Raw genomic sequence first — 19,276 nt, forward strand, 5'->3', positions numbered from 1 at the left:
AGGGCTCTGCCAGACTCTTGATGCCTTAACTTTGTGTGAGTGTCCTGTAGAAGGAAATGAATCTCTATGGCTGTGTGGCTGAGGATGGGAATAAACCATTTTCAGGTCCTGTCCCTGTCTGGGCCTGCGGCTGCAAAAGGCAGGATAACAAACAAAGGGTCAGCCACCCTGGCTCACCAGGGGCAACCCCTTGGCTATCGCTCTGCCACACTCTTGATGCCTTAACTTTCTGTCTGTGTCCTTGGAGAAGGTAGTGAATCTCTCTGGCTGAGTAGCTTAGGACGGGTGTTTGCCATAGTCTGGTCCTGTCCCTGTGTGGTCCTGAGGCTGCACAAGGCAGGATAACAAACAAAGGGTCAGCCTCCCTGGCTCACCAGGGGCAACCCCTTGGCTAGCGCTCTGCCAGACTCTTGATGCCTTAACTTTGTCTCTGTGTCCTTGGAGAAGGTAGCGAATCTCTCTACTTTTGTGGCTGAGGACAGGTGTGTGCCATGGTCTGGTCCTGTCCCTGTCTGGCCCTGCGGCTGTAAAGGGCAGGAGAACAAACAAAGGTTCAGCCACCCTGGCTCACCAGCGGCAACCCCTTGGCTAGCATTCTGCCAGACTCTTGATGCCTTAACTTTGTGTCTGTGTCCTTGGAGAAGGTAGTGAATCTCTCTGGCTCTGTAGCTTAGGACAGGTGTGTGCCATAGTCTGGTCCTGTCCCTGTGTGGTCCTGCGGCTGCAAAAGGCAGGATAACAAACAAAGGGTCAGCCTCCCTGGCTCACCAGGGGCAACCCCTGCCCAGGCCTCTGCCAGCCTCAGGACAAGGCTGTTGGTCCCACATCTCCCTGGCAGCCAGGAGACACCCATCCCATGGTGGCATGGGCCACCACCAGCCAGCCACCCACTCTGGCACTGCACATGCATCACTCAGTTCGTGCTAAGAGTTGGTATCAGTTTTGATTCCTGAACTTTGTGTCAGTGTCCTGGGAGACAGCAGCAAATCTCCGTCTTGGAGGCTGAGGACGGGAGTGTGCCATGGTCTGGTCCTGTCCCTGTCTGGCCCTGCGGCTGTAAAGGGCAGGAGAACAAACAAAGGTTCAGCCACCCTGGCTCACCAGGAGCAACCCCTTGGCCAGCGTTCTGCCAGACTCTTGATGCCTTAACTTTCTGTCTGTGTCCTTGGAGAAGGTAGTGAATCTCTCTGGCTGAGTAGCTTAGGACGGGTGTTTGCCATAGTCTGGTCCTGTCCCTGTGTGGTCCTGAGGCTGCACAAGGCAGGATAACAAACAAAGGGTCAGCCTCCCTGGCTCACCAGGGGCAACCCCTTGGCTATCGCTCTGCCACACTCTTGATGCCTTAACTTTGTGTCTGTGTCCTTGGAGAAGGTAGCGAATCTCTCTGCCTTTGTGGCTGAGGACAGGTGTGTGCCATGGTCTCGTCCTGTCCCTGTCTGGTCCTGCGGCTGCAAAAGGCAGGATAACAAACAAAGGGTCAGCCTCCCTGGCTCACCAGGGGCAACCCCTGCCCAGGCCTCTACCAGCATCAGGACAAGGCTGTTTAGTCCCACATCTCCCTGGCAGCCAGGAGACACCCATCCCATGGTGGCATTGGCCACCACCAGCCAGCCACCCACTCTGGCACTGCACATGCATCACTCGGTTCGTGCTAAGAGTTGGTATCAGTATTGATTCCTTAACTTTGTGTCAGTGTCCTTGGAGAAAGTAGCGAATCTCTCTGGCTGTGTGGCTGAGGACGGGAGTGTGCCATGGTCTGGTCCTGTCCCTGTCTGGTCCTGCAGCTCTAAAGGGCAGGAGAACAAACAAAGGTTCAGCCACCCTGGCTCACCAGGAGCAACCCCTTGGCCAGCGCTTTACCAGACTCTTGATGCCTTAACTTTGTGACTGTGTCCTTGGAGAAGGTAGTGAATCTCTCTGGCTGTGTGGCTGAGGACAGGAGTGTGCCATGGTCTCGTCCTGTCCCTGTCTGGTCCTGTGGCTGCAAAAGGCAGGAGAACAAACAAAGGGTCAGCCACCCTTGCTGACCAGGAGCAACCCCTTGGCCAAAACTCTGCCAGACTCTTGATGCCTTAACTTTGTGTCTGTGTGCTAGGAGAAGGTAGCGAATCTCTCTGGCTCTGTGACTGAGGACGGGAGTGTGCCATGGTCTGGTCCTGACCCTGTCTGGTCCTGAGGCTGTAAAGGGCAGGAGAACAAAACACAGGAGCAGCACCCTGGCTCACCACGGGCAACCCCTGCCCAGGGCTCTGCCAGACTCTTGATGCCTTAACTTTGTGTGAGTGTCCTGTAGAAGGAAATGAATCTCTATGGCTGTGTGGCTGAGGATGGGAATAAACCATTTTCAGGTCCTGTCCCTGTCTGGGCCTGCAGCTGCAAAAGGCAGGATAACAAACAAAGGGTCAGCCACCCTGGCTCACCAGGGGCAACCCCTTGGCTATCGCTCTGCCACACTCTTGATGCCTTAACTTTCTGTCTGTGTCCTTGGAGAAGGTAGTGAATCTCTCTGGCTGAGTAGCTTAGGACGGGTGTTTGCCATAGTCTGGTCCTGTCCCTGTGTGGTCCTGAGGCTGCACAAGGCAGGATAACAAACAAAGGGTCAGCCTCCCTGGCTCACCAGGGGCAACCCCTTGGCTAGCGTTCTGCCAGACTCTTGATGCCTTAACTTTGTGTCTGTGTCCTTGGAGAAGGTAGCAAATCTCTCTGCCTTTGTGGCTGAGGACAAGTGTGTGCCATTGTCTGGTCCTGTCCCTGTCTGGTCCTGCGGCTGCAAAAGGCAGGATAACAAACAAAGGGGTCAGCCTCCCTGGCTCACCAGGGGCAACCCCTGCCCAGGCCTCTACCAGCATCAGGACAAGGCTGTTTAGTCCCACATCTCCCTGGCAGCCAGGAGACACCCATCCCATGGTGGCATGGGCCACCACCAGCCTGCCACCCACTCTGGCACTGCACATGCATCACTCGGTTCGTGCTAAGAGTTGTTATCAGTATTGATTCCTTAACTTTGTGTCAGTGTCCTTGGAGAAGGTAGCGAATCTCTCTGGCTGTGTGGCTGAGGACGGGAGTGTGCCATGGTCTGGTCCTGTCCCTGTCTGGTCCTGCAGCTCTAAAGGGCAGAAAAACCAACAAAGGGAGAAGACACTCTAGATCACCAGGGGCAACCCCTTGGCCAGCGCTCTGCCAGACTCTTGATGCCTTAACTTTGTGTCTGTGTCCTTGGAGAAGGTAGTGAATCTCTCTGGCTTTGTGGCTGAGGACGGGAGTGTGCCATGGTCTGGTCCTGTCCCTGTCTGGTCCTGAGGCTGCAAAACGCAGGAGAACAAACAAAGGGAGCAGCAACCCTAGCTCACCAGGGGCAACCCCTGGCCAGCGCTCTGCCAGACTCTTGATGCCTTAACTTTGTGACTGTGTCCTTGGAGAAGGTAGTGAATCTCTCTGGCTGTGTGGCTGAGGACAGGAGTGTGCCATGGTCTCGTCCTGTCCCTGTCTGGTCCTGTGGCTGCAAAAGGCAGGAGAACAAACAAAGGGTCAGCCACCCTTGCTGACCAGGAGCAACCCCTTGGCCAAAACTCTGCCAGACTCTTGATGCCTTAACTTTGTGTCTGTGTGCTAGGAGAAGGTAGCGAATCTCTCTGGCTCTGTGACTGAGGACGGGAGTGTGCCATGGTCTGGTCCTGACCCTGTCTGGTCCTGAGGCTGTAAAGGGCAGGAGAACAAAACACAGGAGCAGCACCCTGGCTCACCACGGGCAACCCCTGCCCAGGGCTCTGCCAGACTCTTGATGCCTTAACTTTGTGTGAGTGTCCTGTAGAAGGAAATGAATCTCTATGGCTGTGTGGCTGAGGATGGGAATAAACCATTTTCAGGTCCTGTCCCTGTCTGGGCCTGCAGCTGCAAAAGGCAGGATAACAAACAAAGGGTCAGCCACCCTGGCTCACCAGGGGCAACCCCTTGGCTATCGCTCTGCCACACTCTTGATGCCTTAACTTTCTGTCTGTGTCCTTGGAGAAGGTAGTGAATCTCTCTGGCTGAGTAGCTTAGGACGGGTGTTTGCCATAGTCTGGTCCTGTCCCTGTGTGGTCCTGAGGCTGCACAAGGCAGGATAACAAACAAAGGGTCAGCCTCCCTGGCTCACCAGGGGCAATCCCTTGGCTAGCGTTCTGCCAGACTCTTGATGCCTTAACTTTGTGTCTGTGTCCTTGGAGAAGGTAGCGAATCTCTCTACCTTTGTGGCTGAGGACAGGTGTGTGCCATGGTCTGGTCCTGTCCCTGTCTGGCCCTGCGGCTGTAAAGGGCAGGAGAACAAACAAAGGTTCAGCCACCCTGGCTCACCAGCGGCAACCCCTTGGCTAGCGTTCTGCCAGACTCTTGATGCCTTAACTTTGTGTCTGTGTCCTTGGAGAAGGTAGTGAATCTCTCTGGCTCTGTAGCTTAGGACGGGTGTGTGCCATTGTCTGGTCCTGTCCCTGTCTGGTCCTGCGGCTGCAAAAGGCAGGATAACAAACAAAGGGTCAGCCTCCCTGGCTCACCAGGGGCAACCCCTGCCCAGGCCTCTACCAGCATCAGGACAAGGCTGTTTAGTCCCACATCTCCCTGGCAGCCAGGAGACACCCATCCCATGGTGGCATTGGCCACCACCAGCCTGCCACCCACTCTGGCACTGCACATGCATCACTCGGTTCGTGCTAAGAGTTGGTATCAGTATTGATTCCTTAACTTTGTGTCAGTGTCCTTGGAGAAGGTAGCGAATCTCTCTGGCTGTGTGGCTGAGGACGGGAGTGTGCCATGGTCTGGTCCTGTCCCTGTCTGGTCCTGCAGCTCTAAAGGGCAGGAGAACAAACAAAGGTTCAGCCACCCTGGCTCACCAGGAGCAACCCCTTGGCCAGCGCTTTACCAGACTCTTGATGCCTTAACTTTGTGACTGTGTCCTTGGAGAAGGTAGTGAATCTCTCTGGCTGTGTGGCTGAGGACAGGAGTGTGCCATGGTCTCGTCCTGTCCCTGTCTGGTCCTGTGGCTGCAAAAGGCAGGAGAACAAACAAAGGGTCAGCCACCCTTGCTGACCAGGAGCAACCCCTTGGCCAAAACTCTGCCAGACTCTTGATGCCTTAACTTTGTGTCTGTGTGCTAGGAGAAGGTAGCGAATCTCTCTGGCTCTGTGACTGAGGACAGGAGTGTGCCATGGTCTGGTCCTGACCCTGTCTGGTCCTGAGGCTGTAAAGGGCAGGAGAACAAAACACAGGAGCAGCACCCTGGCTCACCACGGGCAACCCCTGCCCAGGGCTCTGCCAGACTCTTGATGCCTTAACTTTGTGTGAGTGTCCTGTAGAAGGAAATGAATCTCTATGGCTGTGTGGCTGAGGATGGGAATAAACCATTTTCAGGTCCTGTCCCTGTCTGGGCCTGCGGCTGCAAAAGGCAGGATAACAAACAAAGGGTCAGCCACCCTGGCTCACCAGGGGCAACCCCTTGGCTATCGCTCTGCCACACTCTTGATGCCTTAACTTTCTGTCTGTGTCCTTGGAGAAGGTAGTGAATCTCTCTGGCTGAGTAGCTTAGGACGGGTGTTTGCCATAGTCTGGTCCTCTCCCTGTGTGGTCCTGAGGCTGCACAAGGCAGGATAACAAACAAAGGGTCAGCCTCCCTGGCTCACCAGGGGCAACCCCTTGGCTAGCGCTCTGCCAGACTCTTGATGCCTTAACTTGGTGTCTGTCTCCTTGGAGAAGGTAGTGAATCTCTCTGGCTCTGTAGCTTAGGACAGGTGTGTGCCATAGTCTAGTCCTGTCCCTGTGTGGTCCTGCGGCTGCACAAGGCAGGATAACAAACAAAGGGGTCAGCCTCCCTGGCTCACCAGGGGCAACCCCTGCCCAGGCCTCTGCCAGCCTCAGGACAAGGCTGTTGGTCCCACATCTCCCTGGCAGCCAGGAGACACCCATCCCATGGTGGCATGGGCCACCACCAGCCTTCCACCCACTCTGGCAGTGCACATGCATCACTCGGTTCGTGCTAAGAGCTGGTATCAGTTTTGATGCCTTAACTTTGTGTCAGTGTCCTGGGAGACAGCAGCAAATCTCCGTCTTAGAGGCTGAGGACGGGAGTGTGCCATGGTCTGGTCCTGTCCCTGTCTGGCCCTGCGGCTGTAAAGGGCAGGAGAACAAACAAAGGTTCAGCCACCCTGGCTCACCAGCGGCAACCCCTGGCCAGCACTCTGCCACACTCTTGATGCCTTAACTTTGTGTCTGTGTCCTTGGAGAAGGTAGCGAATCTCTCTGCCTTTGTGGCTGAGGACAGGTGTGTGCCATTGTCTGGTCCTGTCCCTGTCTGGTCCTGCGGCTGCAAAAGGCAGGAGAACAAACAAAGGGGTCAGCCTCCCTGGCTCACCAGGGGCAACCCCTGCCCAGGCCTCTACCAGCATCAGGACAAGGCTGTTTAGTCCCACATCTCCCTGGCAGCCAGGAGACACCCATCCCATGGTGGCATGGGCCACCACCAGCCTGCCACCCACTCTGGCACTGCACATGCATCACTCGGTTCGTGCTAAGAGTTGTTATCAGTATTGATTCCTTAACTTTGTGTCAGTGTCCTTGGAGAAGGTAGCGAATCTCTCTGGCTGTGTGGCTGAGGACGGGAGTGTGCCATGGTCTGGTCCTGTCCCTGTCTGGTCCTGCAGCTCTAAAGGGCAGAAAAACCAACAAAGGGAGAAGACACTCTAGATCACCAGGGGCAACCCCTTGGCCAGCGCTCTGCCAGACTCTTGATGCCTTAACTTTGTGTCTGTGTCCTTGGAGAAGGTAGCGAATCTCTCTGCCTTTGTGGCTGAGGACAGGTGTGTGCCATAGTCTGGTCCTGTCCCTGTCTGGCCCTGCGGCTGTAAAGGGCAGGAGAACAAACAAAGGTTCAGCCACCCTGGCTCACCAGGTGCAACCCCTTGGCCAGCGCTTTACCAGACTCTTGATGCCTTAACTTTGTGACTGTGTCCTTGGAGAAGGTAGTGAATCTCTCTGGCTGTGTGGCTGAGGACAGGAGTGTGCCATGGTCTCGTCCTGTCCCTGTCTGGTCCTGTGGCTGCAAAAGGCAGGAGAACAAACAAAGGGTCAGCCACCCTTGCTGACCAGGAGCAACCCCTTGGCCAAAACTCTGCCACACTCTTGATGCCTTAACTTTGTGTCTGTGTTCTTGGAGAAGGTAGCGAATCTCTCTGGCTCTGTGACTGAGGACGGGAGTGTGCCATGGTCTGGTCCTGACCCTGTCTGGTCCTGAGGCTGTAAAGGGCAGGAGAACAAAACACAGGAGCAGCACCCTGGCTCACCACGGGCAACCCCTGCCCAGGGTTCTGCCAGACTCTTGATGCCTTAACTTTGTGTGAGTGTCCTGTAGAAGGAAATGAATCTCTATGGCTGTGTGGCTGAGGATGGGAATAAACCATTTTCAGGTCCTGTCCCTGTCTGGGCCTGCGGCTGCAAAAGGCAGGATAACAAACAAAGGGTCAGCCACCCTGGCTCACCAGGGGCAACCCCTTGGCTATCGCTCTGCCACACTCTTGATGCCTTAACTTTCTGTCTGTGTCCTTGGAGAAGGTAGTGAATCTCTCTGGCTGAGTAGCTTAGGACGGGTGTTTGCCATAGTCTGGTCCTCTCCCTGTGTGGTCCTGAGGCTGCACAAGGCAGGATAACAAACAAAGGGTCAGCCTCCCTGGCTCACCAGGGGCAATCCCTTGGCTAGCGTTCTGCCAGACTCTTGATGCCTTAACTTTGTGTCTGTGTCCTTGGAGAAGGTAGCGAATCTCTCTACCTTTGTGGCTGAGGACAGGTGTGTGCCATGGTCTGGTCCTGTCCTTGTCTGGCCCTGCAGCTGTAAAGGGCAGGATAACAAACAAAGGTTCAGCCACCCTGGCTCACCAGCGGCAACCCCTTGGCTAGCGTTCTGCCAGACGCTTGATGCCTTAACTTTGTGTCAGTGTCCTTGGAGAAGGTAGCGAATCTCTCTGGCTGTGTGGCTGAGGACGGGAGTGTGCCATGGTCTGGTCCTGTCCCTGTCTGGTCCTGCAGCTCTAAAGGGCAGGAGAACAAACAAAGGTTCAGCCACCCTGGCTCACCAGGAGCAACCCCTTGGCCAGTGCTTTACCAGACTCTTGATGCCTTAACTTTGTGACTGTGTCCTTAAAGAAGGTAGTGAATCTCTCTGGCTGTGTGGCTGAGGACAGGAGTGTGCCATGGTCTCGTCCTGTCCCTGTCTGGTCCTGTGGCTGCAAAAGGCAGGAGAACAAACAAAGGGTCAGCCACCCTTGCTGACCAGGAGCAACCCCTTGGCCAAAACTCTGCCAGACTCTTGATGCCTTAACTTTGTGTCTGTGTGCTAGGAGAAGGTAGCGAATCTCTCTGGCTCTGTGACTGAGGACAGGAGTGTGCCATGGTCTGGTCCTGACCCTGTCTGGTCCTGAGGCTGTAAAGGGCAGGAGAACAAAACACAGGAGCAGCACCCTGGCTCACCACGGGCAACCCCTGCCCAGGGCTCTGCCAGACTCTTGATGCCTTAACTTTGTGTGAGTGTCCTGTAGAAGGAAATGAATCTCTATGGCTGTGTGGCTGAGGATGGGAATAAACCATTTTCAGGTCCTGTCCCTGTCTGGGCCTGCGGCTGCAAAAGGCAGGATAACAAACAAAGGGTCAGCCACCCTGGCTCACCAGGGGCAACCCCTTGGCTATCACTCTGCCAGACTCTTGATGCCTTAACTTTCTGTCTGTGTCCTTGGAGAAGGTAGTGAATCTCTCTGGCTGAGTAGCTTAGGACGGGTGTTTGCCATAGTCTGGTCCTCTCCCTGTGTGGTCCTGAGGCTGCACAAGGCAGGATAACAAACAAAGGGTCAGCCTCCCTGGCTCACCAGGGGCAACCCCTTGGCTAGCGCTCTGCCACACTCTTGATGCCTTAACTTTGTGTCTGTGTCCTTGGAGAAGGTAGTGAATCTCTCTGGCTCTGTAGCTTAGGACGGGTGTGTGCCATAGTCTAGTCCTGTCCCTGTCTGGTCCTGCGGCTGCACAAGGCAGGATAACAAACAAAGGGTCAGCCTCCCTGGCTCACCAGGGGCAACCCCTGCCCAGGCCTCTGCCAGCCTCAGGACAAGGCTGTTGGTCCCACATCTCCCTGGCAGCCAGGAGACACCCATCCCATGGTGGCATGGGCCACCACCAGCCTTCCACCCACTCTGGCAGTGCACATGCATCACTCGGTTCGTGCTAAGAGTTGGTATCAGTGTTGATGCCTTAACTTTGTGTCAGTGTCCTGGGAGACAGCAGCAAATCTCCGTCTTAGAGGCTGAGGACGGGAGTGTGCCATGGTCTGGTCCTGTCCCTGTCTGGCCCTGCGGCTGTAAAGGGCAGGAGAACAAACAAAGGTTCAGCCACCCTGCCTCACCAGGGGCAACCCCTTGGCCAGCGCTGTGCCACACTCTTGATGCCTTAACTTTGTGTCTGTGTCCTTGGAGAAGGTAGCGAATCTCTCTGGCTGTGTGGCTGAGGACAGGAGTGTGCCATGGTCTGGACCTGTCCCTGTCTGGGCCTGCGGCTGCAAAACGCAGGAGAACAAACAAAGGAAGCAGCAACCCTAGCTCACCAGGGGCAACCCTTGGCCAGCGCTCTGCCAGACTCTTGATGCCTTAACTTGGTGTCTGTCTCCTTGGAGAAGGTGGTGAATCTCTCTGGCTCTGTAGCTTAGGACGGGTGTGTGCCATAGTCTGGTCCTGTCCCTGTCTGGTCCTGCGGCTGCAAAAGGCAGGATAACAAACAAAGGGTCAGCCACCCTGACTCACCAGGGGCAACCCCTTGGCCAGCGCTTTGCCAGACTCTTGATGCCTTAACTTTCTGTCTGTGTCCTTGGAGAAGGTAGTGAATCTCTCTGGCTGTGTGGCTTAGCACGGGTATGTGCCATAGTCTGGTCCTGTCCCTGTCTGGGCCTGCGGCTGTAAAGGGCAGGAGAACAAACAAAGGTTCAGCCACCCTGGCTCACCAGGAGCAACCCCTTGGCTATCGCTCTGCCACACTCTTGATGCCTTAACTTTCTGTCTGTGTCCTTGGAGAAGGTAGTGAATCTCTCTGGCTGTGTGGCTGAGGACAGGAGTGTGCCATGGTCTCGTCCTGTCCCTGTGTGGTCCTGCGGCTGCAAAAGGCAGGATAACAAACAAAGGGAGCAGCCACCCTGGCTCACCAGGGGCAACCCCTGGCCAGCGCTCTGCCAGACTCTCGATGCCTTAACTTTGTGTCTGTGTCCTTGGAGAAGGTAGTGAATCTCTCTGCCTTTGTGGCTGAGGACAGGAGTGTGCCATGGTCTGGTCCTGTCCCTGTCTGGTCCTGTGGCTTGAAAAGGCAGGAGAACAAACAAAGGGTCAGCCTCCCTGGCTCACCAGGGCCAACTCCTGCCCAGTCCTCTGCCAGCCTCCGGCCAAGGCTGTTGGTCCCACATCACCCTGGCAGTCAGGAGACACCCATCCCATGGTGGCATGGGCCACCACCAGCCTTCCACCCACTCTGGCAGTGCACATGCATCACTCAGTTTGTGCCAAGAGCTGGTATCAGTATTGATTCCTTAACTTTGTGTCTGTGTCCTGGGAGACAGCAGCAAATCTCCGTCTGAGTGGCTGAGGACGGGAGTGTGCCATTGTCTCGTCCTGTCCCTGTCTGGTCCTGCGGCTGCAAAAGGCAGGATAACAAAGAAAGGGGCAGCCACCCTGGCTCAAGAGAGGCAACCCCTGGCCAGCGCTGTACCTCACTCTTGATGCCTTAACTTTGTGTCTGGGTCCTTGCAGAATGCCGCGAATCTCTCTGGCTCTGTGGCTGAGGATGGGAGTGTGCCTTGGTCTCGTCCTCTCCCTGTGTGAGCCTGTGGCTGCAAAAGGCAAGATAACAAAAAAAGGGTCAGCTACCCTGGCTGACGAGGAGCAACCCCTTGGAGATCGCTCTGCCAGACTCTTGATGCCTTAACTTGGTGTCTGTGTCCTTGGAGAAGGCCGCGAATCTCTCTGCTTTTGTGGCTGAGGACGGGATCGCACCATGGTCTGGTCCTGACCCTATCTGGTCCTGAGGCTGCAAAAGGCAGGAGAACAAACAAAGGGTCAGCCACCCTAGCTCACCAGGGGCAACCCGTGGCCAGGGCTCTGCCAGACTCTTGATGCCTTAACTTTGTGTCTGTGTCCTTGGAGAAGGTAGCGAATCTCTCTTCCTCTGTGGCTGAGGACGGGAGTGTGCCATGGTCTGGTCCTGTCCCTGTCTGGTCCTGCGGCTGCAAAAGGCAGGATAACAAACAAATGGTAACCACCCTGGCTCACCAGGGGCAACCACTGCCCAGGCCTCTGCCAGCCTCAGGACAAGGCTGTTAGTCGCACATCTCCTCGGCAGCCAGGAGACACCCATCCCATGGTGGCAGTGGCCACCACCAGCCTGCCACCCACTCTGGCAGTACACATGCATCACTCAGTTTTTGCCAAGTGTTGGTATCAGTTTTGATTCCTTAACTTTGTGTCAGTGTCCTGGGAGACAGCAGCAAATCTCCGTCTTGGAGGCTGAGGACGGGAGTGCACCACGGTCTGGTCCTGTGCCTGTCTGGGCCTGCAGCCTGTCATGGTTTAGGCCCAGCCGGTAGCTGGGTGCCACGCGGCCGCTCACTCACCCCTCCCCCAGCGGGACGGGAAGGAGAAGTATAACCAAAGGCTTGGGTCGATATAAGGACAGGGAGAGATCACTCAGTAATTACCGTCACGAGCAAAACAGACTGAACGTAAAGAGTAGATTCATCTAATTTATTACTAGGCGAAACAGAGTAGAGCAACGAGTAAAATACAGTCAAGTCTTAAAACACCTCACCCCACCCCTCCCATCTTCTCGGGCTCAACTTCACTCCTGGCTTCAACCTCCTCCCCCCTCAGCGGCACAAGGGGGCAGGGAACGGGGGTTGCGGTCAGTTCAGCACACATTGTCTCTGCCGCTTCTTTGTCCTCAGGGGGAGGACTCCTCTCAACATTCCCCTGCTCCAACATGGAGTCCCTCCCACGGGCTACAGTCCTTCACAAACTGCTCCAGCATGGTCTCTCCCACAGGGTGCAGACCTTCAGGAGCAGACTGTTCCAGCGTGGAGTCTCTCCCACAGGGTGCAGACCTTCAGGAGCAAACTGCTCCAGCGTGGGGTCCCCCCATGAGGTCACAAGTCCTGCCAGCAAACCTGCCCTGGCGTGGGCTCCCCTCTTCACAGGTCTACCGGTCCAGCCAGGAACTTGCTCCAGCGCAGGCTTCCCACAGGCCACAGCCTTCTTCAGGTGCCTCCACCTGCTCCGGCGTGGGGTCCTCCACGGGCTGCAGGTGGAATCTCTACACCCACTCATCCTTCCTCCATGGGCTGCAGGGGACAGCCTGCTTCACCATGGTCTTCACCATGGGCTGCAGGGGAATCTTTGCTCTGGTGTCTGGAGCGCCTCCTCCCCCTCCTTCCTCACTGACCTTGGTGTCTGCAGAGTTTCTTACATCTTCTCACTCCTCTCTCCAGTTGCAAAACCTTTTTTTTTTCAACAGTTTTGTTTTCCTTTTTAAATATATTATCACAGAGGTGCTGATTGGCTTGGCCTAGGACAGGGGCGGGTCCATCTTGGAGCCAGCTGGCATTGGCTCTACCACACACAGAGGAAGCTTCTAGCAGCTTCTCACAGAAGCCACCCCTGTAGCCCCTCCCGCTACCAAAACCTTGCCACACAAAATCCAACACATGCCGCAAAAGGCAGGATAATAAATGAAAGAGAGCAGATACCCTGGCTCACCAGGGCCAACCCCTTGGCCAGGGCTCTGCCAGATTCTTGATGCCTTAACTTTTTGTCTGTGTCCTTGTAGAAGGTAGCGAATATCTCTGGCTGTGTGGCTGAGGATAGGAGTGCGCCATGGCCTGGTCCTGTCCTTGTGCGAGCTTCGGGCTCTGGAAGACAAAGGAGGAGCAGCCGCCATCTTCCGTGCATCGGGCACCCCCTGCCTCCCTGCCCGGGCCCAGGAGCCCTGCCCTCCCCTCCCTGCCCTCCTCCATACCCACTCGCCTCAGCCCTCGCTCGCCCGCGTGCTCACCTCCAGTCTGGGCCGTCTCACCATGCAGCCCTTTCCATACCCATCCTGGCCGGCCGTGTCCCCAGCCCCTGTGAGACGGCCACCACCAGTGTTCCGCCTGCTGTGACACGGTCGCCACATCACAGGGGGTTCCAGAGCTGGTGGAAAGCCAAGCTCTTGGCTGCCCAGGGAAAAAGTGGGGTCATTCTTCAGCCTCATTAAACACAGTGGGATGGACAAAGCCCACACTTCAGGCCCTTGGGGGAAACAGCCAACATGGAGAGCCACTGTCACTCCTGTCTGTGTGGGGACAGCCTCTCGCCCGGGGCTGTGGTCACCTCATGACCCTCACTTTCCTGTCCCACCCCACCTCCTCTGGGCCTCCTCCGTGCAGATAGGGCCTGGGCAGAGTGAGGTGGAGCTCAGCATGGGGGTGCAGACAAATAAATGTGGTGTCTAAACACTGGGGAGCAATTCAGAGGTGTAACGTACTGACCTAGTGCCACGTGGGCTGTCTTACAGCCTAATAGCCTATGGATATACATGAAACTGGCAGATAGGACCTTGGAAAAATGCACTGAATGCTTATTTTAATCCCAACTGTAACCCCTGGCAGTCCGCTGTCTCCATGCACGGACAGTTACTTCACACCTGGCTGCCCAGAGCAGGGTTCAGGTGTCTGGAAACAGGCTCCACAGTGTCACTCAGGTGCTGTGAGGAACCTCAATGGCCTGTAGCCGCTACAACAGGGCAGGGCAGGGCTGGTGTGAACATGGCACCGTGCTGGTCTGCTCTGCCTGGGGGTCTCAGACACCCCACAACCTCCTAAATGGCACTGGGTAGTTACCTGTTAGGAACTGGACACCCTGTACAGATTAATTCATGTGCTTGAAGTGAGGTCTGCAGTGCACTTCAGGTATCCTGGAGTATCCCCAGAGGCCAGTTCAGAGACTTCCCATAGATACAGTGTCATACATGGCAGCTCTGTGTGGATGTCTCAGGGAGTTTGAGATATGGGGCTACATAAATGCTTAGATTTTTTAAATGCTTTCCTACATTTAGACTTCTAAATTTGGTTGTAAACAATATGTTGCTGACAGATACCATGAGGCACTTGATTCTGTGTTCTGGTGGTTGTGATCATCTGAACTGTCAGAACTGGGTCAGAATGGGATGAACCCACTCCTAGCAATGCTGGTTCTCTTTTGTACCTTAGCACTAGCAATGACCCTGTATTCTGCTAAGTAGAGCAGTTTATCTCGCAGGTCATAATTATATGAATGGATGTTGAATCGCTTCTTACAGAACTCCTATCTTTTAGTAAATCCTGAAAACAGAATGACTGCCATATTGGCAGTCACTGCACAGGATGGATTGTATTCAGTTAAAGAACAATGATAAAATGTTGTTTGGTACACAACCCTACAAATTGACTTTTGTGCATGGTACTCTTGTCCTGATCCAAAGATAGTGTACATATTTTCTTCTCTGGTATTTCTGTGATGATTGTCAAATTTATACAACTGCACAGACTTTATAACCACCTTCCAAGGTAAGCCAGTACTATTTTTAGTCTCAAGGATAGATGGCATCTCTAGGCACAGAAAGTTAAAAGTGTCTGCAAATTTGAGATGCCAGCCTGAGAATCTTAAGGCTGGTTTTGCAGATCTCCTAACACAGAATTTCTTGCTCATCTCATACCGTTTGGTTTTGTAACATTTGTGTACTAACAAAATTGTTAGGGACTGGTATTTGTCTCCTTTCACCACCGGCAATTACATTACAGATACATTTATAGAGATGTCTGTCTCTATAGATATGTAGACAATTGAGTCAGAGGAGAGTGATCAGTACTTCTGTGGCAGATAACACCTTTGATTAAGATGAATAGCATCATTAAATGTTTCTGTTTCTCTCCATAGACTGTAACAGGAGTCTAACATAATCAGTCCTAAGGAGAAAGGTTGCCTCTTTCTCAGCCTGGCGGTTTTGAAGTAAGTTTTGTTCCCTCACTGCATGAACTTTTCCACTTCCCAAAGCCTCGATCCTGTAGACTAATGTTTCACACACTCACACAAGAGGGGGAAGTTCTGGGTGTCACCAGGGCTATTTATGAAGTCTGCATGAGACATTTATTGGATAATACCTATAAACAATAGCCTCAAAAGCCTTTTTTTTTTCTTTTTAATTTATAATTTTTTATTCTTCCCTAATATGACTCTGAGTCCGAAACAGTAAAAATACATCAATACGATCTTTATAGCTCCCCTAGGTTCTTGTACCATGATGCAACACCCTTTGTTAGGATAAAATCTGAGCAGGAAGGGAACATGTCAGGACTTTAATATGAATAGATTTCCTTTCTGCTTTATTCTGAAAAAATGTGCTTTCACACAGCAGCAAGGTGAAGGCAATGGTCAACAAAAATAAGCCATAGATTGCTTCTCAGACTTGCCAAACCTACTGTTCTCCCCTCATCATGACCTTGCCTTAAGGAACTTTCCAGGAACCTATTCCAGGTTATTGAAGCCAATTCCACATACAGAGATTTAACAGAAAATGTAAGATGTGTGTTATTGTTTTTTAGCTAGTACCTTTGGTTCCAGAAAATTTTACTTTTTTTTCCTATGATCTCTTTTCAAACATCACCATTTAGATTACCCAAATCCAAGTGTCTTAGATTGTTTTACATATGTCAAAAAAAAAGTTTGGGTTTTTTCTGCAGTATGTATAATGTTATTCCTCAGGCACTAAGCAAGTTCAGGACCCCTTCTTCCCCTTACATGGCATGAAGTTTGTTAATGTGCATGGTGCAGGTCTTATCTGTTCCCACCTTTCCCATGTATCTTGGCAGAGAGGTCCCTGCAGAGCCTGCTTCCCTGCTGCCTGGCATCTGTTCCCTTGCACAGGAACATCAGGCTAGTAGTCATGGTCTGTAGCCTCTAGCAAAAGTAAGTGTTATCCCAAACAGCTTTAACGCTAAATACAAAAGACATTAAGAGATGGTGTATGGGAAATAATATCACTCCTACTTTACAGAAGTCCACTTTTTTACTGCACCCTACTTGGGTGCAACTTGACATAGGTCACAAAAATTTCTTGGCCTCTAACTTCCCATAGTTTTTCTTTCCCTTCAGGAAAAAAAAAAACATGTGGTAGGAGGTAGAAAAGGTATGTGAAACCCACAAGGTGCTAAAGCCTTCTGTTCTGGGGCAAGCCATTTCCCAACATTTTTGATTAACATCTTGCCATTTAATATACAACATCAGTAGCACAAAATAGTCCTTTTCACCATCATTATAAACACTTTGTGACTAATTACTTGCAACTCATTTCATGCAGACTTATTAGAGGATGTTGGCAGATATATTTGGTAGTAGACCTTGATATAGAGGCTGAAGACACCAAAAAATTATGGTAAGGAACAGAGGCAAGGGGAATAGAGAGATAAGCATCAAGTGAGAGATGTGAAAGGTGTGACGACAGGTAGTATGTAAAACGAGGAGGAAATTAGGGTCATTCCTTTTTCATACCCTTGGCGCTCAGATGCATTTCTTTCTTTGTAGGACAATGTAAGACAGTCCATTAAAAGCTTCTAGCAATAGAAATAATTAATAACTTCTACTTTCCTAGTATGTAGTTCCCTATGATTCACTATCCCACCCTATTCCCTCGTGAGCTGGCACATCACTGCAGGCCAGAAGCATATAGGCAATCAGAAAGACTGTTGTCCTTCTATTCATTAAACTCTTTTGGGATACTTAAATTCTCTTTCATTCATTTTTCTACTCTTTACTTCCAGAAGGTTCTGACTTATTAAGGGGAAAAACAAGACAGCACAATGCTAATTCATTGCATTAGTAAGTCATCCAAATATAATTTCTTCTTCTCTAGCAATTTGTGCCAGTGAAATACTTCTGAAAGTTTTTCTCCCAGTTTTAATATAAGTAGTATCCTGGAAGGGCACTACTATATACCAAAAGCAATATCTGATTAACACCCAGTGGTGTATTCCAGTGTCCCAGTTTCCAGTAAGTAATTAATCCTGTTGTTGATACTGCTTCTGTGTTATCTGGCACCATGAATAACTATGTTTCTGTAAAGTGACTGCAATGTTCTGACTAATCAGAATTCTCCAGTCAACAATTTTTAAGATTTGTTAAATAGGTAAATCTATAGATACCATGACCTCTTTTTTACATGTTCACTAATTTTAACAGTATTTCCAGATTCATATGTTGTGTAGAAATCAGCTTTATGGTTATGAAGACTTGGAAGAGTCACTTCCTCTGACTCTCACTTCCGTTACTCCAGAGCAAACTGTTTACTCGGTGGCATTGTGTAGAACATAAGTGATCAGGGTCAGGTGAGATGGAGGGGGGAGAATGCAACTGATTAGTTCTGGCATCTCAGCTGCCAGTGGAGAGCTTTTTTAAAAAGATCCAACTATAGAAATAGGATGGTTTTGTCTTTTGATCTATATTTTTGCCTGAGAAGGCATAAATGATCACAGAGTCATATGTATTTTATCTTACTCTTTAGTATTTCATTTCAGAGTAAGATCTTCCTTAGTTTTTCAGCATTACTGAAAATCTCCCAAAAGCATCTGAAATGGATATTTTTGGTTTTATTTATTTGTTTAGTTGCTTAGAATTTGACTGATTCATTAGTCATACATCTTGCTAGACCGTGATCAGTGATTTTTAAAGTAAGCAGTTCTATCTGACACAATACTAATGCCAAGAAAAACATCCCACTAGAAGTCATTCAATGTTTGGTCAAGGTGATTTCGGTTATGGGGATGTGTTCCTTCTGGTGATGACTTCTTTGTAAAGACAACCTGGAGAGCAACTGTGCAGAAAAAAAGCAAAACAGAAGTCAAGTTTTTTAGTTAAACAAAAGGCTAAGCTTCTTCTAGGGAAGGGACTGGCATCACCAGTGAAAATAGCCAGCATTCACAGAATTTATTCAGCTGTAATGTCTCCTGCCATCTCACAGCTGGATCCAGTGCCCATTACTGAGGTTTCAAGGCACAGCATTAATTATTTTGTGTTTTCATAGTACTTATTGCAAGCACTTTGTCTTTCACTAACAGCTCTTCTAACTCAGCATTCACATAGTTTCTGATCTTATATATGTGATTAAGGTATCTCATATGCCTTACAAATTTTACCACTTTTTTTCAGGAATCAAGTAACAAGTGCTGTCCCTCAGGGGTCCATACTGGGACCAATGCTACTTAATAACTTCATTAATGACATAGACAGTGGTATTGAGTGCACCCTCAGCAAGTTTGCAGATGAAACCAAGCTAAGAGGTACAGTTGATTCACTTGAGGGAAGTGACACCATCCAGACAGACCTTGGTAAGCTTGAGGGGTGGGCCCATATGAACCTCAACAGGTTCAACAAGGCTGAGTGCAAGGTCCTGCACCTGGGCCGGGGCAACCCCCAGTATCAATACAGGCTGGGGGATGAAGGGATTGTAAGCAGCCCTGCCAAGAAGGGCTGCTGGATGCTGAGCTGGCACTGTGCACTTGCAGCCCAGAAAGCAAATCATACCCTGGGCTGCATCAAAAGAAGCGTGACCAGCAGGTCGAGGGAGGTGATTCTGCCCCTCTACCCTGTTCTGATCAGACCCCCCACATGGAGTACTGTGTCCAGCTCTGGGGGCCCCAAAGTAAGAAGGATGTGGACCTGCTGGAGCGAGTCCAGGGGAGGGCCACGAAGATGGTCAGAGGACTGGAGCACCTCTCCTGTGAAGACAGGCTGCGAGAGTTGGGGTTGTTCAGCCTGGAGAAGAGAAGGCTCCAGGGAGACCTTATGGCAGCCTTCCAGTACCTGAAGGGGCCTACAGGAAAGATGGGGAGGGACTGTTTACAAAGGTGTGTAGTGACAGGACAAGGGGTAATGGTTTTAAACTGAAAGAGGTTAAATTTATCTGCTGGTTTTGGCTGGGATGGAGTTAATTTTCTTCACGGTAGCTAGGATGGGGCTATGTTTTGGATTTGTGATGAAAACAGTGTTGATGATACAGAGATGTTTTTGTTATTGCTGAGCAGTGCTTACACAGAGCCACGGCTTTTTCTGTTTGTCACACCACCCCACCAGCGAATAGGCTGGGGGTGCACAGGCAGTTGGGAGGGGACACAGCCAGGACAGCTGACCCCAACTGACCAAAGGAATATTCCATACCATATGATGTCATG

This window comes from Grus americana, chromosome 1 (assembly GCF_028858705.1).
Source record: "Grus americana isolate bGruAme1 chromosome 1, bGruAme1.mat, whole genome shotgun sequence".
Lineage (NCBI taxonomy): Eukaryota > Metazoa > Chordata > Aves > Gruiformes > Gruidae > Grus > Grus americana.